Source organism: Sarcophilus harrisii, chromosome 2, assembly GCF_902635505.1.
Source record: "Sarcophilus harrisii chromosome 2, mSarHar1.11, whole genome shotgun sequence".
NCBI classification, from domain to species: domain Eukaryota; kingdom Metazoa; phylum Chordata; class Mammalia; order Dasyuromorphia; family Dasyuridae; genus Sarcophilus; species Sarcophilus harrisii.
In genome coordinates this window covers 168,839,314-168,864,794 of record NC_045427.1, presented here as the reverse complement: position 1 = coordinate 168,864,794, position 25,481 = coordinate 168,839,314, and positions in this window count along the sequence as shown.

The window sequence follows — 25,481 nt, the reverse complement described above, 5'->3', positions numbered from 1 at the left end:
CTCAGGCCTTTTCAGGTCCTCTCTGAGCTATATAGTCCACACACTATCCAATGAAGCATAAAAAATTGCTTCCTCTCCATAAGCTCACAAACTCTAAACTGGCTTAGGTCCCTGCCAGAAATATCCAAATAAAATAAAGTCAGGCTTTGTCAACATCCCTCAACCAAGGAGCCTGGGAATCTTTGTTCCCCAGACTTCCTTTCTATTGACATCTCAGTGATGAGGATCTTTCATTTCATGGTTTTGTTCCTCATATTTCTGCCTCAGATTTTTCCAGGTAAGATGAGGATCTTTTGGTAGAAGGGGTCATCACTTCCTGTCTTCAATTCTAACAGAAGCACAGGATTTAGAAGAGGTAAAATATTCAGCTCTTGGTTGACCTTAAGGGAAAGCTCTGGGAGGACATGAATCTCTGGAACACTGTATGGGCTTCTATGCAGAAAACTAAAGAGATTTCTTTACCTGTCTTGACTCACTCCTTTATTCTCCTTTCCTTTAAAATAATTACTAGCATATTAAACAATCCAAAGCAGACATTCATCATACATCCTGTAGAAATACATCTCAATTCATCCTTGAGATCCATTTTCTTTTCAGAAAGAAGAATTTTCTCTATGTAGTAAAACTCTGATAATCAACATCTCTTTCAGAGACTGGATTTGTCGATTTAGAATAGGGCTAGAATTATCAAAGGGTAAACATTTGCATAATCAGTACATCAATTCCTCCCTCCACCCTCCTACACACACACACACACACACACACACACACTGATGGTGGTGGTAGATAGATCCTCTAAAAGAGGAAAGGGCACTGTACACTAACAAGGTTTTCTATGTCCCTATCTCCCTCCATATTAATTTTAGACTAGAATTAGAATGTGCTGACCTCTAAGGAAGAATAATAGGTCACTTTTTTTAACTGGTTTTCTCTGTTCTGTGTGTTTGAGCATACCTTAATAAAGTATTTGAGGGTTAAATTCCATTTCAATAAGTTGCACTAGCATTTCAGGTTTTATTATAATATTTCTGTATTTCCATGGTTTGTGAAAGTTTATGGACTGGCATTCACTGAACCTGAGTGGGAACCCTGGCTCTACACATTTAGTGTGAGTAACTTTCACTTCTCTGAAACTTGGTTTCCTCCTCTGTGAAATGAAGGATTTGGACCAAATGGCCTATAAGTTCCTTTCCTGGATTCCATCTATTGTAGATATATCCCCCAACATTTCTCAATTATGTGTACAATACATGTGCTTGGAACAAGTCAAATTAGCAAACATTTATTAAGCAGTTACAACGTGCAAGACATTGTGCTTGAATTAAACAATGGGACTGTCCCAAAAACAGTCCAAAGGTGGGCAGAAAGAAGAAACAATTGCAGAAGCTCAAAGGAGAGACCCTAATGAGGGTAACACATCCCCTAGAGAATCCCTTGGAGTCTGTTGAACTTTGCATAGGCTTCCAGCAGACCATGAAGCAGAATATAGATGAGAATTGAAGTCATCAGGGGATAAAGTAGAAACAAAGTCTATTAAAAAATTTTCCTTTGGAATCAATCTCTCAGGAAAGAGCATCTACATATAAGATGCTCCCAAAGTGTTAGTGAAATTTTAATCTATGAAAACTTTTAAGTAAGTGACAGAACATAAGCTTGTCAAGAACAGGACATCTTTATCTTCATATGATAAATGTCTGACATATAAGAAGTGCTTAACAAAGTTTTTTGATTATTTGATTAATTCAAGTTTTTGAAAGCTGATCTATAGAAAAGGGGACAGAATTGTGTTGCTTGGCTTCAGAGGCCAAATAATGAGGGGAAATTACAGAAAAGCACATTCAGATTGGATAGCTTTTTAACCAGTAGAAGTGGTTTTATTTGTGCAAAAAAGTGTTTTGTAGTTGAGTTCATATAGTCCCTGGACTTGTCTTGACAGGTAGCTTCCCAAGTATTTTACATTTTATATTTTTATTAATTAATAGTATATATGATTTATTTATATTTGTATATTTAAAAGGAATTTCTTTTTCTATCTCTTTCTGCTGTACTTTGTTGGTAATATATAGAAATGCTCATAATTATTTGGATTTATTTTTTAACCTGTAATTTTGCTAAAGTTGTTAATTATTTCAAGTAGTTTAATTGATTTTCTAGATTTCTCTAAATATGACATCATATGCACAAAGAATAATAGTTTTGTCTCCATCTTGCCTATTCTATTTCCTTCAATTTCTCTTTCTTCCCTTATTGCTAAGGGAATTCTAGATTTCTAGAAAAAATATTGAATAATAAAGGTAAAAGGTATCCTTGCTTTATCCCTGATTGTATTAAGAAAGCTTCCATTGTAAATAATGATTGCAGGTGGTTTTAGATAAATATTCTTTTTTCCTTTTAAGGGAAGCTCCATTTACTCCTACGTTTCTAGTGTTTTTAACAGGAATGGGTGCTTTATTTGTCAAAGGCTTTTTCTGCTTCTATTGAGACAATTGTGTGATTTCTGTTTGTCTTATTAGTGATATGGTCAATAATGCTGGAAGATTTTCTGTGAATCAGTCCTGCATTCCTAGTATATATCCTACCAGATCATAATGTATCAGCCTTATGATAAATTGCTCTAATGTCTTTGCTAGTATTTTATTTTTTTTTTATTTAATAGCCTTTTATTTACAGGTTATATGCATGGGTAACTTTACAGCATTAACAATTGCCAAACCTCTTGTTCCAATTTTTCACCTCTTACTCCCCACCCCCTCCCCCAGATGGCAGGATGACCAGTAGATGTTAAATATATTAAAATATAAATTAGATACACAATAAGTATACATGGCCAAACCGTTATTTTGCTGTACAAAAAGAATCAGACTCTGAAATATTGTACAATTAGCTTGTGAAGGAAATCAAAAATGCAGGTGGGTATAAATATAGGGATTGGGAGTTCAATGTAATGGTTTTTAGTCATCACCCAGAGTTCTTTCTCTGGGCGTTTTGCTAGTATTTTATTTAAAATTTTTGTATCAATATTCCTTAGGGATGTTTAACTTTCTTTCTGTTTTCACTCTTCCTGGTTTAGGTAGCAACATCATATTTTGTGTCACAAAAAGAATTTAGTAGGATATCTTCTTTGCCTATTTTATATAGGATGTATACTAGGAATATATAATAATATAGTGATATGGTCAATAATGCTGAAAGATTTTCTGTGAATCAGTCCTGCATTCCTAGTATACATCCTACCATATATAAATAAATGTATATGTTAAATACAATATATTTCTAACTGTTCCAAAATTTTGTTCACCTCCTTAACTTCTTAACTCGTAACTCCCAGCTAAGAACTGGGAATCAAAGGCATAAAAGGAATATTGATATTTGATTAATATGTGGGAAAAGATATAAAGCAAAGACCTTATAAAATCTCTTTTCTAAATTTACAAGGATTCTTGGAATCATCTAGTTATAAATTCTTACTAACCCTGTGCAAACTTTGCCATATTGTAGAATTTCTAATGATTAAATGAGACACAAATACTCCTTGCAAAAAAATGAAGGTGTAATTTTTAGGCCTGATCATGATGTAGAGTTCATCTTAGAGATATATAGTGTTTCATCTTACTTATATATTATGTAATATATATATATATATACATGTATGTACATATATGCATATATATATACACTATCTTTGATGGAGAAAGATTTTTTATTAATAATTTTTTCAACTTTCCTTCTTTTGTTTTTTCTCCTTCAACTTTAATATCTAGATGCCCTTAGAGTAACTTTCCTTAGTACCTTTCTAAATTTGGACTTAAATCCATTATTATGTGGGATAGATTCCAATTTTCATAATTAAATCCATCATAATAACAAACATATCATCATATATTTAAAGTTTATAAAATACTTTCTTTCCTAATATTGACTCAGTCTTAGGACAAATATTCTCAGTCCTGTTTTATAGGACTCTAAGGTCCAGGGAGTAATGGTCCAAGGCCAATAAGTTTCAGGGGCAAGATGTGAGCCCCATTGTTTTGACTCTAGGTTTAGAATTCTTTCTACCACCCCACAAAAAAGACCAAAAAACCCAGTGACTATTAAAATCAGTAATTACATAGAATTGCATCCTTAGGAAAACAATCAACTTTATGCACCAAGAGTTCGAAGTTTGCAGGGAGGGTAACTTGATTATACAATAAATAGAATATCAGGGCTGGAGTCTCATATTCCTAAGTTCAAACCTGGCTTCACCCATTTATTTAACACCCTGAGCAAGGCATTTAACCTGTTTGCCTTAGTTTCTCATCTATAAAATGAATTAGAGAAGGAAATGGCAAACCACTCCAACATTTTTTCCATGAAAAAACCAAGTGGGGAAACAAAGATTCAGATATGACTGAAAAATGACTGAAGAACATAGAAATCCCTACAACCAGCAACCACACATATGGCAAAATTAGGGTGGGGAGGTAGTGGAGGGAGGAGGTTTACATTTTAAATATAAGCCTTTCTCAGCCTTGGATTGCCAAGATTTATATATATTAAGCAACTATTTGGGTCTGTAATTATAAAGAGAATGGGGGGGGTACAAATAAAACCCTAGAGAGAGTTTTCAAGTAATTAATTATCAATTTATTAGTTAGGCTAGCTCAAATCAATAAATTGATGATTAGTGTTTTCTCCTGGCAACTAAAGAAGCCAAGGGAGACTGAAACAACTTAAATCAGGTGTGTAGCTTCTGACAGGGAACTCTGATGACAATTGAAACTCAATCTTTAATGAGGAGGTGGGCTAAAAATTTTCACTTACTCCTGCAGAAAACATGACTTGATCATGAGACCCAGCAATCTCCAGCAACCTGGGGAAGAGAAACCATTTCCATCCAGACCTCTCCAGGTAGTTTTCTCCTTTATGATCTGGATTGCACTACATTCTAATAGAAGGGATCAAGGATCGTAGTTCTTTCCCTAAGGCAAAGGACTCACCAGACTGGATTTTGTTTATACTCTAAATAGAAATCTGGTTTCTAGTTGGATAGAGTCCATCCAAACTAGTTAAGGAGCATGTGCCTTAGGATCCTTCAGAGACTGCCTGACATTTTCAAAAGTGGGGTCTTAACAGAAGTGAAGAGAAAATAGCTATTAATATAATAAAATAATATTAATTTTTCAGGGGAAAAAGACTCTTGGAATTTCTATTACTTCCTGAAGTCACATGATCTGGACTCAAACCATCCACCAGAGAACTTAGGGATGAGGATAGAGACATAATCAAGAAAAAGTGACCTGGACTCCGTCTCAAAGTACAAAATTTAGAAGATGCTGTCAATACTTGCAGTGTAAAAGCAGCAAAGTTCATCACCTAGTTAGCAAGCATTGTTAGTTAAAATAGGAAAGTAATAGTAATGATGATGATGATGGTATTTGTACAGTACTTTAAGGTTTGAGATTTGTTTTACAGATATTATTTCATTTTATCCACACAACAATCCTCAGAAGTAGGTGCCACTATTCTACTCATTTTACAGTTGAGAAAACTGAAGTAAATAGAGGAGAAATTATTTGCCTAGTGTCACAAAGCAAATAAATGTCTGAGAGCAAGTTTGAATTAAGGTCTTCCTAGCACTATCAACCACACTGAATTGGATAGCAAGCTAGGGCAACTTCTTCAACCATGCCTTCCTTCTCTCTCCTCAGCCATCACCCTAGAAGCCAAGCTTCCAAGCAAAAGTCTCACTCTGGGTTTCTAGAATCTTTATCTCTTCCTCCCTCCTCCCCCAAAAAAAGGCAAGATCTAAACTGCTTGCCTGGGCATAGTTTATGGTACTAAATGCAGGAGCAAAAAGTCCTAGTTATACGGCTCTGGATAAGAACATTCTGGTCTATGAAAATGCAGCATAAAAGCTTCTATATAAGCTTTCTAATATAATGGTTAAATCAGTTACCTAATTTGGAAGCTGATAGTTTCTGAAAAAGACTGAACTGTCTTCCAGCTCTTTAAGCATGACCAGCCAAGGAGAACAACATTTTCTCAGAGAATTAGGAGTCCTCAGATAAAAAGTAGCCTAACTGCTTTCTTGGCAGAGACCTGCAGCCTCTATCAACCCAACTGCCTCTCCTCTCAACTGACTCTTTCTACCATGAAAATCAAGTTCCTTTTTTCGGTGCTCCTCCTCTTTGAGGCCCTCATACCACCAGGTAACGTGGGATTGAGGGAATGCTAGGGGACATGCTGCTTGGGGAAGCTTTTTAATGTACTTAGGTGACCTTATCCCAAGGACCATTTCTGAGCATTAAGTATCCAAAAGTTCAGTTTATCAGTTTCTCCAGGTCCAGGCCTTTTCCAAATTGCAAAATTCATGATTGGCTTCAATATTTTTAGCATCCATATTTCAGGTCCCTCTTTCTTCTTACGTACTCTCTTCTCTCAATTCTTTTTTAATTTTTAAAATCTTCTGATTTTACATCACTTTTATTTCCAAATATTTTTCTCCTGCCTTCCAAATCCAGGAAGAATTCATCTCTAACAAAAAATAAAAAAGGAAAGGGAGGGGAAAATAAATAATTTCAGCTAAACTTGTCAAAACATCAAGTAAAATTGAAAGAACATTCAATACCTATCATCCCTCACCTGTACAATTATGAAATAAAGACACATTTTCTCATACTATCTTCAAAACCATTTTCAATCATTATAATTACACAGCTTCCCACTTTTGGATTGGTTGATTGGTCTTTCCATATTTACTTTGTTCTTTTCCCTGTGTCGATTATTTTCTTTTTTCTGCTTAATCTACTTTGCCCCAATTCAAATAAATCTTTCCATGATTCTCATTTTGAACTTCTTCCATTAAAATCCCATTGTATTCATATACCCTAATTTCTTTAGTCTTTTCCCAAAGTACAGGCATCTACTTTGTTTCCAGTTTTTTGCTACTATAGAAAGTGCTGTTATAAGTATTTTGCCATCTACTGTGTTTTTCTATCTTCAATCTCATTTGGTGTATATACTTTGCTATGGGACCTCTGAGCATGGACACTTTAATCATATTCACAACATAATTTCCAATTGCTTTCCAGAATAGTTGGACCACTTTATAGCACCACCAACAGAGCATCAGGGGACTTACCTCTCCAACAAGTTTCTCATTTTTCAAATGAGGAGACCAACCTGTACAACTAAAATGACTTACCTGGGAGATATATAGAGTTAATGAATTAAGGTTCCTTCTTCCTAAAAGAACTTATCCCTTTTTTCCTCTACTTTAGTTCTCAAGTATTTAAATTAGGAAATCCTAGAATTCTATTGAAGATTTGAGGAAGATCCTTTGAAAATGACAAGGTAACTATTGACATTACAGGTATTGAGCTTCAGATACAAAATAGCTAAGTGACCCCAAACAAATCATTTAACTTCTGTATGCCTCAGTTTCATCAATTATAAAGCAGGGATAATAACCCCAAACTTACAGGTTTGTTATGAGAATAAAATGAGATATTTGTAAAGAGTTCAACACTATGTTATATAGTAGGTTCTCAATAAATTCTTATTTTCTTTATTTTCTTCCTAGTTGTTCCTTTAAAGATAGTCAAAGAGTAGCAGGTGAAGCTGAGGAACTTTGTGAATAAGAAATCAGTTGAGGTTCTAATGTAACCTAATCCCAGCTCCAGTCTCTATAGTGAAAGTGCATAATAATAGTTTCTCCTAATACCCTGAAGATTCAACAGCTCTCCAGGGAAGAAATTCTGGCCAGCATCATGCCAAAACAACTCCACTGATTGGTAAATACTCCATAAAATGTTTAGATGTCAGTATCCTAACTAGGTGGACAAGATTTGGAAATATGGGCTAGACAAGAATAATTGAATGGATTAAGGACTGTTTGAATGACCACAACCAAAAACTAGACATTAATGGCTTAATTTTAACTTAGAAAAAAGTAGTCTAGACTTACAGATGGTATGAAAATTGCTAATAGGTGATGAACTTAGTATCCAAAATATCTCACAACCTAGAACAATGGGCCAAAGCTAATATGATGACAATTAATGGAAAAACCATAAAGTTTTACATTATGTTAAAAAAAAAAATCAGGTTCACAAACTCAAGATAGGGAAGGCAGAACCAGAAAAGATTTTCTGTGAAAAACATCTAGAACCTTTAGCTTATATTAGAGAAATATAAGTCCATTAATAGAGAAATATGAGTGACATGACAACCAGAAAAACTAAAGTGATTATAAATTTGCAATATAATATATATGTAATATAAATCTACACACAGAAATAAAATTGCACGTAGAGAACTACAATGCACAGAACAAGAATGGTGATGATTATCCTATGGTTGTGTTCTGTCTGGGTCAGGCCACATCTGAAATATGATATTTATGTCTGGATATCATATTTTAAAAGGAAGCATGACAAACTGGAGAAGATCCAGAGGAAGGCAACTAAGATAGTGAAAGACCTTGTGATATGTCATGGATCATGCCATATGAAAGTCATAAAAAAAGTAGTTGATGAAAATGATGCTGTTCACCTAGGACAAGAAAAGTCTTAGGCAAGACAGGATAGCTTTTTTCAAGTATTTGAAAGACCTTCACTTAAAAGAGGAATTTGTTCTCCTTGAGTCCAGAAGGTAAACTAGAAACAGTTGCTTGAAGGTAAAACTAATTTAAGCTCAAAGAAAAGTAAAGATTCTTAATAGTTCTATAAAAGTAGAAGGGGCTGCCTCAGCAGTAATAATCTACCATTACTTGTTAAATGACTAGTGAAAATGATATTATTTCTTGGTAGATAAAAACTACATAAAAATCTCTGAAGTCTCGTTTACCAGGGACATTCTGATCCTGTGACTCTGTTATGACTGCAATTTACCTCCATTCTGAATATCCAACACTAAAAATAGGAGATGTAGCCAGCGGCTCAGGAAGAACTATCATTATGTATGACTTAAGTTATGTGGCATGGTTTAGTAGAAAAAACTCTAAATATACTTCAGGAGACCACAATTTGGATCCCAATCTCACAAACAATTCACTTTAGAGGTCTAAGTCTCAATTTCCTCCTGTATTAAATGGGAATAACAATAATTCCTAGGATTTTCATAAAGTGCCTTGTAATATATATGATACATATGTTTTTAATTTTGGCAAACTAATTTGACTTTGTAAGAAAATGGATATAAAGCCCTTTATCATACAGAGGAGGCACCATGTATGCTAAACTGAATCCAGCCTAGCCTAAGCAATGAACTAAATTGTAATGAAGAAAGAGTATCCATGGAAACATGCCAGAAATTATGCCCACTAATCTCCTTTGCAATCTAGTTTATGAACCTACTGTATGGTTCTCTCCAAGGTTTTCAATGACCTCTTAACTCAGAAATATGAAACTTACACAATGGATTAAAGTTAGTTTCTCATTTTCTAAATCAATACATTACTCCCAGAAATTTCACTCTATTTCAATTTGATAACACTGACTCAACTGCTAAATTCAATGACTTTTTGTCAATATCATCATTTCTGACTACTCTGCAGCATTTGTTTCTATTAATTATCTTCTCTTCCTGAATAATCTCTTCTTCCTAAATTTTTATGACAATTCTTCCTCCTGGTTCTTCTCCTGACTACTCCTTCTTAGCTTCCTTCAGTAAGTCATTATCCATGCCTCATCCTTTTGTCATTAGCATCCTTCAGAGCTCTATCTGGTCTCTCTTCTCTCTGTACTCTCTTTATAAAAGCAAGTGTGATGCAGCTGATAATGTGGTAGATTTGGAATCAGGACAAGATAACATTGAATGCCATTTCCATTGTGTTACCTTGATTAAATTATGTAATATCTGTTACTTAATATCTCTTAAGATTCCGTTTCTTCATCTACAAAATAACAATAATGTGCATAATGTCTTCCTCACAGGGCTATTCTGAGGCTTAGATAAAATAATCTATGCAAAATACTTTTAAACAGCATAAATGTCAATTATGGTCACCAGTGATCTCATCTTTTTAACTTCTCTGCTTCTTTTGAGGGCACCAACGTTCTTCCAATCATCTAGCTTTGCAGTCTTAGGATCATACTCCATTCTTCCTTTTCCTTCATTCATCAACATCTAATTAGTTTTGTTAACTTTACCTCCACAACATCACTTAAATATCTCTTCTCCTCTCATATAGTTACCATTTTGGATTAGATTCTTATCACCTTTCTCCTAGACTTCTTGTTTCAAGTCATTAACCAATTCCATGCATCCTTCATAGACTGCTAGGTGATACAGTAGAAAGAGTACCAGGACTGGAGTTAGGAAAACCTGGATTCAAATCCAAACTCAGACAGTTAAGAGCAAATCCCTGGGCAAATCACTTAATCCTGTTGTTCTCATTTGCTCTTCATGACAACACTGTCAAGAAAGTATTATAATTATATAGATAATGAAACTGAGACTTACAGATTGCCCAGAAGTGTCTGAAGCAGGATTTGGACTCAGTCTATCCTGACTCCAAGTTTAGAGCTCTACCCATCATAATAACTATCTATCACCCATCATCACAGTATCAATACATATACATTTTGAATAGTGAAATTATTAGAGAAAACTAAGCTGAATAAGTATTTCTCCTTGTTTTCCCAAGTTCCAAATTTTTGGTAGGACTTTTTTTCTCCTTATGAGAGAATCTGTATCTTTAATGTGCCAAAAGAAGGAAGAAAAGAGGAAACTTGACTTGAGTGTTCCTTTTCAAAAAAAATACTTCTCAGCACTGGGTCTGATGAGCAATGAGGAAAGTCAAAGCCATTTTGTCATGAAAACATCATCAAGAATAGAAATTAGCTGGTATCACCTAAAGACAGATATACAAAAAAACCTTTATAAAATTTTTAAAACACAAATGCAAAATCCAAAATGGAAAACTTTGGAATCAGCAGCAAAATATTTGTTTGGTTGGTTGGTTTTCACTTCAGAACCATCATTTTACTGGTGTAGGGAGCTCCCAATAAGAAAAGCTCTCTCCCCCCCATGAAGTTCTACAACTTGTCTTACAGAACTACCTGTGGCAATGAGAAATGTCCTGCCCAGGGTTCATTCAGTCAATTATTTATGCAAGACTTGAATACGGATCTCTTCTTAGCTTCCAGACAGATTCTCCATCTATTACATAGGGATTCTTAACCTTTTTTATGTTACTTTGCTGGACTGGTGAAAGGTATGAACCCCTTCTAAGGTAAATGTCTGTGAACAAAGAACATAAAAAGTACAAAATGACAAAGAAAAACAATTATATTAAAATACAGTTATCAGAATATACATTTTAAAAATTCAGTGATCCTAGATTAAGAACCCATACACAATACATCATTAAACCACAGCAGAATAATCCTTGTTGTTGCTTTTGGCATCTCTACAAAAAGTTCAGCCAATTTAGGCCTTTCTGGATCTATAATCTAGTACAATAGCTAAAACCAGTCTAAAAATGTTATCATAGTCACTTAATCTCTCTCTTATGAGGTGTCAAATAAGCCTCTAACCCAGACTCTTCTTTTTTTCTTTTTTATTCAATTCAATTCAACAAACATTTGTTAAGTACCTACTAGAAACAGGTCTTACAATAGGTATTGTAGATACAAAGATACTTTGACAAAAATAGTCCCTGCTCTCAAAAACCATTTTATCTCCTATCTCTGTTCCTTTGCACAGATCTCTCCCTATGCTGAAATTATATTCCTTTTTCAACTCCATTTAGAATCTCTAATTTCCCTGAAACTGTAATGCCAGAGAAACTGAGGCAGGAGAGAGATTAGAAAGTTTTTAATATTTTATTAATTGGAGAGCATAATTGACTGGACAGGACTCTTGTCTCAAAGTATCCAGCAATGAATGGGAGAATCCCAAATCCTTATATACCTTTTACAAACAAAGAAGGGGACAAAAGTGGGAAATTTCTTCATAGACCCATTTGGTTCTGTCAGCATAAGGAAGGCTATAAATTCTTATTAAAAACCAGAGTCAGGATGTCTGAATAAACAGAAATAAAGATGTCAATGAGGTATCTGGAATAGTCTTATCTTTTGGGATATTTTAGAGGGGTAGTGTCATAAATTCTTGAAGGCAGAAGGAGTTGGGAGTCAGGAAGTCTGATCTCCCCCTTATCTTGAGTCTTACATTGATAATTTATAACCTTAGAGCAAATGGTCCTCAGTCTTAATGGACCAGAAGGGGAGTTTTACAACTAAGGGGATTGAGGCAGAACCGTTAAGGAAACTGAGATAGAATAATTCAGGGAAACTCAGTCAGGACAATAAGGGAAACTAATACAGGGAAACTGAGGTAGAACAATTCAAAGAGACTGTGGCATAACAAACCCTAGCTCAAAAGTCACATGGACCTTTTTCAGATCTACCTCTAGCTAAGTGTCTCCCTCCATCATTTTTTTTAAAAACCTATTTATTGTGATTTTTTAAGTAAAAATGTGTTTATATGAAGAGACAATAAGCAATGGTCTTAGAGTTTACAAAAAATTTACAATTCTTGAGTTCTGAAACTCAAGCTTTATGAGTGCCCAAGCATTGACAAGTCCTAACTTTTTATGACTCTCACCACCCCAATATCTGTTTCCTTTGCACTTAATTTACATATTGCTGAATGGAGCTGAAGGATGTCACATAACCATGCTGACTAAATTGACCTCCAAAAATTTATATATTATATTTATCCAAGATATATTATTCAGTCTCAACAATTTCTCCAAAAGTCACACTCCATTCTACTCCCTACAATTCTTCTATATTACTTACTCTCTCTTTTCAGTCTCACTACTGAGGAAAATTGTCTCATATTTATTTAATAAAATAAAGATCATTTATACTCCCTCTTTTCCCTTTCTCAACAACTCAAAAACCTGTGAGGAAACTTGTCTCATATTTATTTGATAAAATGAAGATCATTTAAGCTTTCTCTTTTCCCCTTTTCAACTACTCAAAATCACTTGACTTCATTCCCAATTCTTTCCCTCTTTACTACAGTTTCTTGAAAAGAGGTAGTTTTTGATCCCATCTTCTTCTATCTTCCAGGACGACTACATTACCATCCATCCTGCACTAAAACCCTTAATTTCTTTCAAAGATTAGTTTAAGCATTACCTACTGATTACATCCTTTCATACTTTCTGTTAATATCTTTCCCAAAAAATTATCTCAAAAAGATAGAAGGATCAGAAAAGGGTAAGTTAACAGGAGTGGAAGAATAGAAAAGTCAGTTGTAAAAATAACTCAGTCACCAAATTTAGTCAACCTTCCACTATCCTGTGTACTTGTAAGCACAAACTCAGAGGATAAAGACATGTTTTCACATTGACTTTTTTTTTTCCAAGAGTCCCTAGAGATTCAGAAATGGGTTAATAATCTTGCTTCTTCTGTTTTATGCAGCCAGGTGTGGCATGAGCCATAGTGCAAATTTGTGTGTTCAGCTGCAAGGTGTCTGCAGAAAAAACAGTTGTGATACAACAGAAGAAAGCATTGGTTTCTGTACAACACACAAATTATGTTGCCGAAAGTGGTGGCTTTTACCGTTTGTGCCAAGACCCCCATTCAGAAGAGAAGCAGTATAGGTTTAGAGATACACAAAACATCACTGTGAGAATCAGAGTACCAAGACAGAACCTGACCACCTTATCTTCCTAAAAACCCAACTCCTGATTCCTCTTTGCTCAGAAATAAATACTGATTTAAATTTCACCTGTGTTTTTCCTTGGAACTCTCTAACTTTGTTTCATTTAAAGGCCCAGTAAAAATTTTCCTGAGTCCTAACTATAAGAGTTTCAAATCATCCAAAAAAGGAATATAATTTTTGTAACATCACATGGCATGAAGATGTATCTGGTTTGAGTCCTTTTTTCTTTTTATACATGAAAAATTCAGTCAAAGGGTCTTGCTCAGAGGTGGTCTATCCTGAGTTATTTCTTTCTAATCTGCACTACACAGGGAGAGGATTGGGTGAGGCAAGGGCTGAAAGCTTCTCAACAGAATTCAGTATCTACTCTAGAGGACTCTCAAAGTTTGAAAAAAGCAGTCAAGATGTTTTCTCCTGTTATCTAAAATGTCATTTCCCTTTTGGCATAATACTAGGGAGGAAAGTGAATTCTCCCCAGGTAAACTACTACTGATTCCTAAGTCCTAGTCTCGAAACATAATAAAATATTAAAAAGTGAACTCTTATAATTATCTGGCTTCAGCCCTTACCTTATGTAATTAGCTCAATTTCTTCTCTCTCATTTTGATTCAGACATATAACATATCATTTCCTGCATCTTTAATCTACATTAAATTAAAAGGAAAACAGGCAGACTCCTCTCCACCAGAAAGTCAAAACATCACTTCCTAAAGATATCTTTCAAGACCTTTTTCTTCCCTCCATTCCTGATACTCAGTATGGATAGTAAAAAAAAATTATATAAACAAGTGCACCTGGGCATCAAAAGGAATTGGGGGGAGAGAGAGAATGGCTCTTACTCCCTCTCTCAGGAATAATGAAAGATAGAGCTAAAGTTCTTCCCAGATTGCCCAATCAGAAATAGAATCTGTTGTAGCTCATAGTCAATAAGAACCTCAGATTGCTGATGATAGTAACATGGTGCCACCAGGGAGCTATGATCAGGAAGACCTGAGTTCAAGTCCAACGTCAGACAGAGTAGCTGTGATTCTGAACAAATTATTTCACATCTCTCCTTACCTCAGTTTTCTTATTTGTAAAATAGGACTAATAATGGCACCTAATTCCCAGAATTGTTGTGAAAATAAAATGAGATTTTTAAGCATTTTGAAAATCTTAGTGCTTTACAAATGCCAGTTATTATTGTTGTTATGGTATCTTCTGCAATCTGAATGAGACATCTCTCTGGCTTTAACCACCTACTCTTGTCCTGCTGCTTCAGATCATTGTTCCTTGACTTTTGACCTTAGCAATCTCAAAGAGAGGAACGGAGACTATGAAATATACTTCAGTACCTTCTCAACATCGTGTTTGACCCAAAGGGATTAGGCAAACCCCAGAACCAATCTCATTTTACAGAATATGCTGATTCTACACCACATTGTTCGGTCCTTCAGTCATGTCTTATACTTTATAACCCTGTGGACCATATTGTCCATGGTGTTCTCTTAGCCAGTATGCTGGAGTGGTTTGCCATTTCCTTCTCCAGTGGATTATGGCAAAAAAGAGGTAAAACGATCAGGGTCACACAGCTAGTGAGTGTCTAAGACCAGAGTTGAACGTAGGTGTTCCCGACTCCAGCCCTGGCACTCTATCCATCAGGCATCCCACCACCTCACTCCATCCTAGGGTGGTGGTGTGAGTAGAATGAAGGGAATATCTGAAAAACAGGGAAATGTAAATGACAAGACCTAGAAACTGAGTGCATTGTGGGATAAGGACAATGAGGTATTGAGGATAATATCCAAACTGCATCCTGGATAACTAGCAGAATAGTGTTACTATCAACAATAATGAAAAATTTGGAAGAGAGATGTCACAAGTGAAATTTAAAAAATGAGTAAACTGAGACAATTCTCCAAGCAAGGTAACAGTTTCTTAATAGGGCACTGAAGCTATTAATAAAGGAGTTTCTGGCCTACCTCCATTAATTTTTGTTTGTTTTTTAATCAATAATATTTTATTTTTTCAATTACATGTAAAGATAGTTTTCAACATTCATGTTTTTTAAGATTTTGATTTCTAAATTTTTTTCTCTCTCTTTCCCTTACCTTTCCTTCACTAAGACAGCAAGCAATTTGATATAAGTTACATATATATATATATATATATATGTCATTTTAAATGACATTTTAAACATATCACCATATTTGTAATGTTGTGCAAGAAAAATCAGACCAGAGAAATGAGCATTTAAATCCTACCTAATACCGGCCAGACACAAATACTACCTTATTTGATCGTCACAACAACAGTTGAAAAACGGACTTTACAATGGTTTTCTTTTTTTTTTTAAAACAGGTTTTTGTTTTTTTTTTTTCAGTTGAATAACTGAGACAAGGACAGATTGACTCATCAGACTAGTATCTGAAGCCACATTTGAACATAGGCTTTCTAATGCAAGGCTCAGCGTTCTGTGTTTTGTGGTACCATCTAGTGGTCTCTAAATGAACTTTTGTCTCTGATCTTGGGCGAGTTACCTCTGAGCCCGTTTCCTCCTCCGTATAAATGCGAGTCAGAGCCGTACCAAAGAAAGAATACTGCAAGTATTCTTGGAGTCAAAGGCCCTTTCCGATGCTGGCTTTGCCCCTGGTTCCCTGGATAGCTTTAAGGAGATCCTTTCAACACTCTGCACCTCGGTTTCTTTATCTAGAAAAAGAAAATAGTTTTCTAAAATTTCTCCCAGCTCTAAAGCAATGGTCTACATTTAGATCCCTTCTGACTTCATTATGGTATCAGGAAGAATAGAATTAGGGAAAGGATTTCAAGCCCTTCCTTAGCATCCCTAGAGGCATTTTTGAATGTACTATAAGAGTTATCATTGCCCTTCCCCCCAATATTCAGGCTTCCCTAGTGCCAAGAGTGAAAAACCAAATTATTCCTATCTACATACAAAAATTTAGTTTAAATAGCGACCCTCTTCTCTTCTCTAGAGATCTGAGGTGGGAAGCATCTATCTCCCCACAGAATGATCACATTGTTCCCTCACTAAGGCTATGTGCCTTTTACATCTCTTATCCTGTGCATGATTTGTGGTGTTTATTCCAAGTGCAAAAACTCCCTAGTAATGGGTTTGCCAATGATTTCTGAATCAATAAATTCAATGGCCTTTCTTGGGTCTCCATTCTCTTTGACCTTGCTAGATCTAGTTCTTGATGTTATTGACCACCACCATCACCTCCTCATCTTCTCCTGCCCCCTTCCCTTCCTTTGGTCTCTGTGATCCTTCATATTCACTATTCTCTTCTTACCTCAGTAGCTTCTCCATCAATCTTCTCCAAAGGTCTTCAAAAAAGACACTGTCAGGGTCTCTCCTTGACACTGTTTTTTCTTTCTTCTCTCTGTCTCTCTATATCTGTCTATGTCTGTTTCTCTCTGTCTCTATTTCTCTCTGTCTTTCTGTCTCTATCTTTCTGTTTTTCTCTCTCTTTTTCATTAATAACAATCTCATTAAATTCAAAAACATCAATTAGCAGTTTTGTGTAGAGGACTGCTCATCCTCTACCTCCTTTTTCAACTTTATTTGAGGGCCAGAAAATAATTGTCAATTGCAACCTGAACAGCTCTGAGTGAATATTCCAAAAGTAATTCAAAGTTAATATATTCATATCATGTTTCTACAAATCTTCCCCACCTCTTAATTTCCTTATTTCTATTAATGCTCCCACCATTCTCTTAAACCACCAAAACCCAAAACCTCAGAGTTTTAACACTAGAATAATAATAAAAAAACAACTAACATTTATATAGCAATCTAAAGTTTGCAGCATATTATGTCATTTGATATTGGAAGGAGCATGCAAGTTATTCAATATAATGCCCTCTTTAAGATCTCAAAAAACTGATCTTTCACAGTCTTCTTGAATATCTCCTATGATTAAGAAAACACCACCTTATGAGGAAGTCAATTTTCTAGGAAAAATATAAAAGATATAAAATGATTATTTTTTTTAAAATCCCATATTCTCATATTTAGATCCTTTTCATTATCTCCATATACAATCAGTTGCTGTCTTATCTCCACAATTTTTCTTAGATACATCCTTTCCCTCCCATCCCCATAGCCAACAGATCCTAATTACCCCTAACCTGGAGTATTTACATAACATAAAATGTAGCATTGTGTATAGTTTTTCTCCCGAAAATCCATTCTGTAAATATTCCTAGGTAATATAATTACTTGATATAATTAACCTATTCAAACAACTTCAATAAACTTTCCCTTGCATCCTGAATAATATCCAAGCTTCTTGGTCCCATTTTTATACACATCTATCATCTACTTCTTGTCAAATTTTCCTATCTTATAGGAAATTTTTTTATACTCTATTCTTTATAGTCATCCTATTCTCATGCCAATATTGAGCTTTGTTTGCTGTTGTTTCAGTAATGTTCAACTCTTTGTGAGCCCAGTTAGGGTTTTTTTGGCAGAGATATTGGAGTGATTTGTCATTTCCTTCTCCAACTAATTTTACAGATGAAGAAACTGAAACAAACAGGGTTGAATGAGTTGTCTAGGATCACACAGTGTCAGTAAAAAGATGAGTATTCCTGACTTCAGGTCCTACGCCCTATCCACTGCACCACCTAGCTGCCCTAACTGAACTGAGTACCATCTCTAGTCATCTTAATCTATATCTGGCCACTGGACCAGATGGCTCTGGATGGGAAAATGAAGTAGATGACTTTGCACAACTCTCCCTCACTTAGATCCAATTCACTTGCATGTCATGGCATTCCTCCCTGATATCATGGTTCTTAGACCATGTTCCTCTTAGAGAACAAAGGACGAACAACAACTTAACTGAACTATTTTCTGTGCCCTAAATGGATCTTACCTTTTCCTGATTCCATTTTCCTATACCTGGAATTAATGGCATGATCAAATAAACAGAGAGCTGGTCTCTGAGTAAGAAAAACTTGTGTCTAAGTCTGGTTCACTAAAACTATGTGTTCCCCAGCAATTCATTTAACCTATTAGTGCCCCCAAACAAATTCTTAAGACTATAAATTTCTTAATGTGAATTAATAAAAGAAGTTCCCTCACGGGAGAAAAAGTTACAAAGTCCACGAAAGAAAAAACAAGTTACCTGAAATGTTCTTATTCCTTTTTGCGGCCTGTTGAAATCTTAAATATCCTTTAATATAGATATTTTTGATATAGATACCTAGAGTCCATATAGATATAGAACTAGAGTTCAAGTCTTGTTTTTCCATGAAGTTTCTCAGCTATAAGTGATTTCTCCCTCCTTGCATTTCTCTTAGACCTCACTACCTCTTTTAAGACTTCTCCTACATTATTTTATATCATGTAACTATATGTCAAAAACTACAAGGTTTTTTGTATGTTTTCAAGTGCTATATGAATGCAAATTATTATTATGGCTATTATTATTGACATTGCTAATATTATACATCTAAGACATCCTCCAAGAACCTTCTCTATACTAAGAATCACACATTCTATCTCCTAATACCTAGCACACTGCATTGTATAGATCAGATGTTGAATAAATGTTTGTTTAATTGAACTGAATTTGATGTCACCCCAGGAGCTGAAGAAGATGGGATAACCAGTGAAGTAATACAACTTGCTCTTGCCTAGTGTGAGCAAGTGAAAAACACTTGAGAGGAATAAATGTCCCTAGACTCTGGTCACAGATTCTTTTTTAAAAATCCTGAATCTTCCCAGGAAGAATACCTATGAAAATCATTTGATAATTTGATCATTTGGGGATTTGATAATAGGGGACTAAAAGTAAATACATGAAGCACAAGAGGAGTCACAGTTGAAAAGGGGTCCTTTCCTAGAAGCTTTTGAGTGCCTTCAAATTAGGAAATAATCTTTGGGAAAGGATTCACACAATTTGATGGCCATGCCTAGCTAACCTTCCCAGTGAAGCAAGAAATCAGTGTGTAGCCAGAATGAAACAGACCATCCAGAACTCACCCACATATGTCCTTGCCTGACCATTGAATACACCTTCAGGAGGCACAATTTCTTCCTGAGGCTAAATGTTCCTATCTTTGGCATTTCATTCCAGTTCAGTGATCTTGGGTTATGGGGGCCTAAGATCTTAAACTTACATGACCCAAGCTTGTCTCACAATCCAAGACCTTCTTTGCCCATACCCCTCTTTATCAGGGGTCTTTATCACAACTTTTCAATATTTCCAATCCTCTTTGTGTCCTATCTTCTGTAATTTAGGTTTTCCCCTTTTCTAACTCTTCCTTTCAACCTTTCCCCATATGATCTCAGGAAAGGTTATGAAACTAGTCGGTGAAATCTTAGTGTAAAAATCTTTGGAAAATTTGGGGGGAGATAGAAGGGATCCCAATTTCAAATTTTTCTCTCATTAGATGAGCAAACTCTTTCTTTGGGAAAGGAATTTCAGCATCAGAGTGGGTTGAGGGTGAAGTATAATTAAAGAATAAAGTCTTCTCTTATGTTCTTGAAAATGCTATATTAAAATGATAGATGTTGGGGGGATATGGAAAACCTGGGACACTGCTGAGAGAGTTATGAACTGATTCAAGCACTCTGGAGAGCAATTTGGAACTATACCCAAATGACAATCAAACTATACATTCCTTTTGATTCAGGAGTACCACTATTTGGTCTGTATCCCAAAAAGATACACACAAAAAAAGGGGAAAGAACTTAATTTGTACAAAAACTATATATGGCAGCTCTTTTTGTAGTGGCTAAGAATTGGAAATTGAGAGACATCCACCAATTGGAGAATGGCTGAACAAGTTGTAGTATATAATTGTGTACTACTATTGTGCTATAAGAAATGATGAGAGAGATATTTACAGAAAAACCTGGAAAGACTTGCGTAAATTGATAGAAATTAAAGTTAGAAGAACTAGGAGATCATACACAGTAATAGCAATATTATGCAATGAACAACTATGATGACTTAACTATTCTCAGCAATCCCATAATCCCAAAGGACTCATTAAGAAAAATATTGTCTGAATTTTCAGATGATGAAATTGAAATCATTACCACTCATATGAAAGAGTGTTCCAAATCATTATTAATCAGAGAAATGCAAATTAAGACAACTCTGAGATACCACTACACACCTGTCAGATTGGCTAAGATGACAGGAAAAAATAATGATGATTGTTGGAGGGGATGTGGGAAAACTGGGACACTGATACATTGTTGGTGGAGCTGTGAACGAATCCAACCATTCTGGAGAGCAATCTGGAATTATGCCCAAAAAGTTATCAAATTGTGCATACCCTTTGATCCAGCAGTGTTTCTACTGGGCTTATACCCCAAGGAAATACTAAAGAAGGGAAAGGGACCAGTATGTGCCAAAATGTTTGTGGCAGCCCTGTTTGTAGTAGCTAGAAGCTAGAAACTGAGTGGATGTCCATCAATTGGAGAATGGTTGGGTAAATTGTGGTATATGAATGTTATGGAATATTATTGTTCTGTAAGAAATGACTAGCAAGATGAATACAGAGAAGCTTGGAGAAAATTACATGAACTGATGCTAAGTGAAATGAGCAGAACCAAGAGATCATTATATACGTCAACAACGATACTGTATGAAGATGTAATCTGATGGAAATGGATTTCTTTGACAAAGAGACCTAATTCAGTTTCAATTGATCAAGGATGGACAGAAGCAGCTACACCCAAAGAAAAAACACTGGGAAATGAATGTAAACTGTTTGCATTTTTGTTTTTCTTCCTGGGCTATTTCTATCTTCTGAATCCAATTCTCCCTGTGCAACAAGAAAACTGTTTGGATCTGCACACATACATTGTATCTAGGATATACTAGGACATATTCAACATATATAGGACTGCTTGCCATCTAGGGGAGGGGGTGGAGGATGGGAGGGAAAAATCGGAACAGAAGTGAGTGCAAAGGATAATGTTGTAAAAAAAAATTACCCTGGCATGGATTCTGTCAATAAAAAGTTACTATAATAATAAAAAAAAAGAAAGAAAAATATTGTCTGCCTCCAGAGAAAGAACTGATAGTATATGAGTAGACTAAAATGTACTATTTTTCACCTTCCTTCCTTCTTCCTTTCTTTTTTTAAAATTTGTTTTCTTCCACAAAATAATCAATATGGAAATTTTTTACATAATTGCACATGTATAACCTATATCAATTTGCTTGCTGTCTCAGAGAAGAGGGAAGAGAAATAGGGAAGAACAGAATTTGGAATTTCAACCTTTAAAAAACAGAAAACAATGATTACTAAAAATTGTTTTTTAGTAATTTTGAGGAAAATTTTTTTAAAAAAGATTTTAAATGCCATCCTAAATAGCTACTTATGTCTATAAATATATGTAACATAGACACACACACACACATACACACACACACAAATAAAAAGGAGTATAAACCTAGAATTTATCCTTTCTCTCAAAGATAAGACTGGGATCTTTGATAAATCTTTGATAAGTAAGGGATATAGATAAAAGTATAAGTCTTTATATCATGTATCTAGAATTAGCAACAGAGAAAGGTGAATATGACAATTCATGAATCCTGCAAGATAGCAAAGTCAAAACTTCAGTCAAAAAAATCACTGCCTAGAACACCCAAAGGTATTCCAGAGGAAATATGGGAAAGCCCACAAAATAGCTAAGAAATAAGTACCTTTCACCAGAACTCCATAGCACAATTTATAGACTCCCAAAGCTATAAAATAAATCATCTAATTCAATTCCTACCCAAAGCAATTGCCCTCTAGAGCAAAGGGTCATCCCTTTATTTTTTTTTTTATTTTTTTTTTTTATTTAATAGCCTTTTATTTACAGGATATATACATGGGTAACTTTACAGCATTAACAATTGCCAAACCTCTTGTTCCAATTTTTCACCTCTTACCCCCCCCACCCCCTCCCCTAAATGGCAGGAAGGGTCATCCCTTTAATAAAAGTCTTTAATAAAAGATTCATAGGGCATACCACCAGCCTAAGGCAGCCCTTTACAGTCTAGGGTAATTCTAATTGTTAGAATGTTCTTTCTAACACAAAGTCTAAATCTGCCTCTCTAAGACTTCTAACCATTATTCTAAGTTCCATCCTCTGGGGGGAAAGCAGGGCAATCTAAATCCCTTTTTAATGAAATAGCCCTTCAAGTATCTGAAGACAGTTATTGTGTTCCCCAGAAAGTCTTTTCTTTTCTAAGGTCAACTTCCCTAGTCCTTTACCCAATTCTCATTTTTCAAGGTTCTTCATCATTCTGTGGAAAGTGACCTCTGTATCCATGATCTAGAATTGCCCACAACAAAAAAGATTCCACATTCCTCATTTCCAACAATAAATAAGCATGTATTAAATATTTACTACTGTGTAAATTATTGTGCTAACATACTGAGAATGCAGGAAAAAAAAGGCAAAAATATAATCTCTGCCTTCAAAGAGCTTACATTCAATGAGGAAGTTAATATGTAAATAATTGAGTACATACAAGATATGTATTATAATCACAAAGTAAAGGGACTACCTAGAGAGATAGTACCAGGAAAAGAAAGGAAATTAAAATATATACATATAGGAATTCTCAAGTAAGGAGGAAAAGTATTGCAGGAATGAGGGCCACCAATGAAAAGATAGGGAGTCAAGGGATAAAATGTAATGTGGAATTAAGAACAAGAAGGAAAATATTGCTGGATTTTAGAGTAAGTGAAGGGGAAGAGTATAAGAAGACTAGAAAGATAGCGAAGGGTCAGGTTATAAATCAGAAGAAAGTTAGAGAAATTAATCACAAAAAAAAAAAATTGTTCTAAATTCTACAATCTGGTACTGGTGAAGCTCCATGACAGCTTTCCTCAGGCCTCCTGCCCCTGTGAAAAAAGCAGTGCATCAATTTTCCCTCCTTGTCCTATTATGCTCACATAATAGCCAACAAACATGTGGATACACAAGGAAAAATTGACCAGTTTGGAAAACAATGAATCGGTCAGCAGCCACTACAAACCAAAAGACAGTTCAATAGTTAGGAAATGATGCCGGGTGAGGGAACTGAGTGGATTTTCCACCATTTGGATTGCTTTCTAGACTGGTAAGAGAACAATTGCCACCTCCTTGTTTCTTCATGCTAATCTTCTGGGCACTTTGACTGGTTTAAGACAGGAGCAGAGTGATTGGTTGTCCATGGCATTATGGGGATACCTAGACATCAAAAAGAGAACAGAGACCCAAAAGGATCAGATCTTCTACCTGTACTATGAACAAAGGCCTATAGGTATTTGGTTTGAGAAGAAGTGACAATGCAAATGAAAACAAGAAAAGAAGGGGGGGGGAAAGCAACAGGAAAAAAAGAAAATCATCTAAAAATAGTACCAAAAGGGCTAAATGGAGGTATTCATGTTTGCTAATTTGGAGAAGGGAATTAAGATTTAGAACAGCTCACTATATGAGGTAAGTCTGGCCTCTGGAGTACAGAAGGAGAGGAGATAATTCCATTTCTTCTTTTCATGGACCTTTCTATAGATCTGACATCCTTTCACCCTTTGTACCATCACCATCTATCTCCCAGCTCTGCTTTTATGTCTCTGACAAAATAACGTAAGCTTAGAGAGAATGAATGAGAAATTATGATGCTCTATGTGTTCAAATTGGTTTAAATGTAAATAGTTATTAAACAACTTTGACAATACTAATGTTCAAAAGTTAAGTTTTTAATAAAAAATTTTAATTTAGTAAATAAAAAGAAACTATGAATAGAGCTGAATTTACTTAAAAATAGAGGCAGCTAGGTGATGTGGTAGATAGTGTTGGGCCTGAAGTCAGAAAGACCTGAATTTAAATCCAGATTCAGATACTTATTGATTTTCTGACCTTAACCTGCACAATGGCTGGTCCTAGAGTCAGGAAAAAATGAGTTCAAATTTGGCCTCAGACACTTATTATCTATGTGACTCTGGGCAAGTCACGAAATTCTGTTTGCTTCAGTTCCACATCTGCCAAGAAAAACTCAAATGGAGTCACAAAGGTCAGATATGACTCATTGGGGAGGAAAGGAAGAACTTTCATGAGTCTACATAAGTCACTTCATCTCTGCTTCAGTTTCCTCGTCTACAAAATGGAGCTATAAAATGGATGTGAATTAATACCTATCTCTCAGGATTACGAGTATCAAATAAGATATTTGTAAAATACTTTAGTATGGTGCCTGGCACATATTAGCTGTTTAATAAAAGTTTCAGCCAGTGAAATCACAAATCTTGTTGCTATATATATCTCATTTCCTCATCTGTAAAATGGAAGAACAAGATAATTGTGTGGAAAATCAGGTTCCATTATGCCCTTTCATAGGGACCCTTCCATTTCTTACATTCTCTATCTTTATATTATTATTATTTCAATTAAACTAGTAAGAATTAGCTAGTACCTGACTTTAAAAGAGGAATCACTTGAGATACTTGTAGGTCATATAACCATCAACTTTGCCCCATTCCATTTCAAGCCCCATATCTATTCCCAAAACTTTGCTCTAGCACAGGCTTTCAACAATTTCACCATCCTAAGACTGTTTTTTCCACTTTCTAATTGGTTTTTTTCTTTATCATATCTCTTACAAAGCTGTTAGAATCCTCTTCCTCAAATGGAATATTCCACATTTCAAAATCTACAGAGACTGATGGTCACTTATCCAATAGTATAGAGCCTTCTCAGCAAAGCCCTCCAGGTTCTCACTGACTCTCCCTCACTTTTCAGCTTTCTCACATTCTGCCCTCTCACACATAATCACAGCCTTGCAAGGAAGCTTAGATGGTCACTGGCATTCACAAGT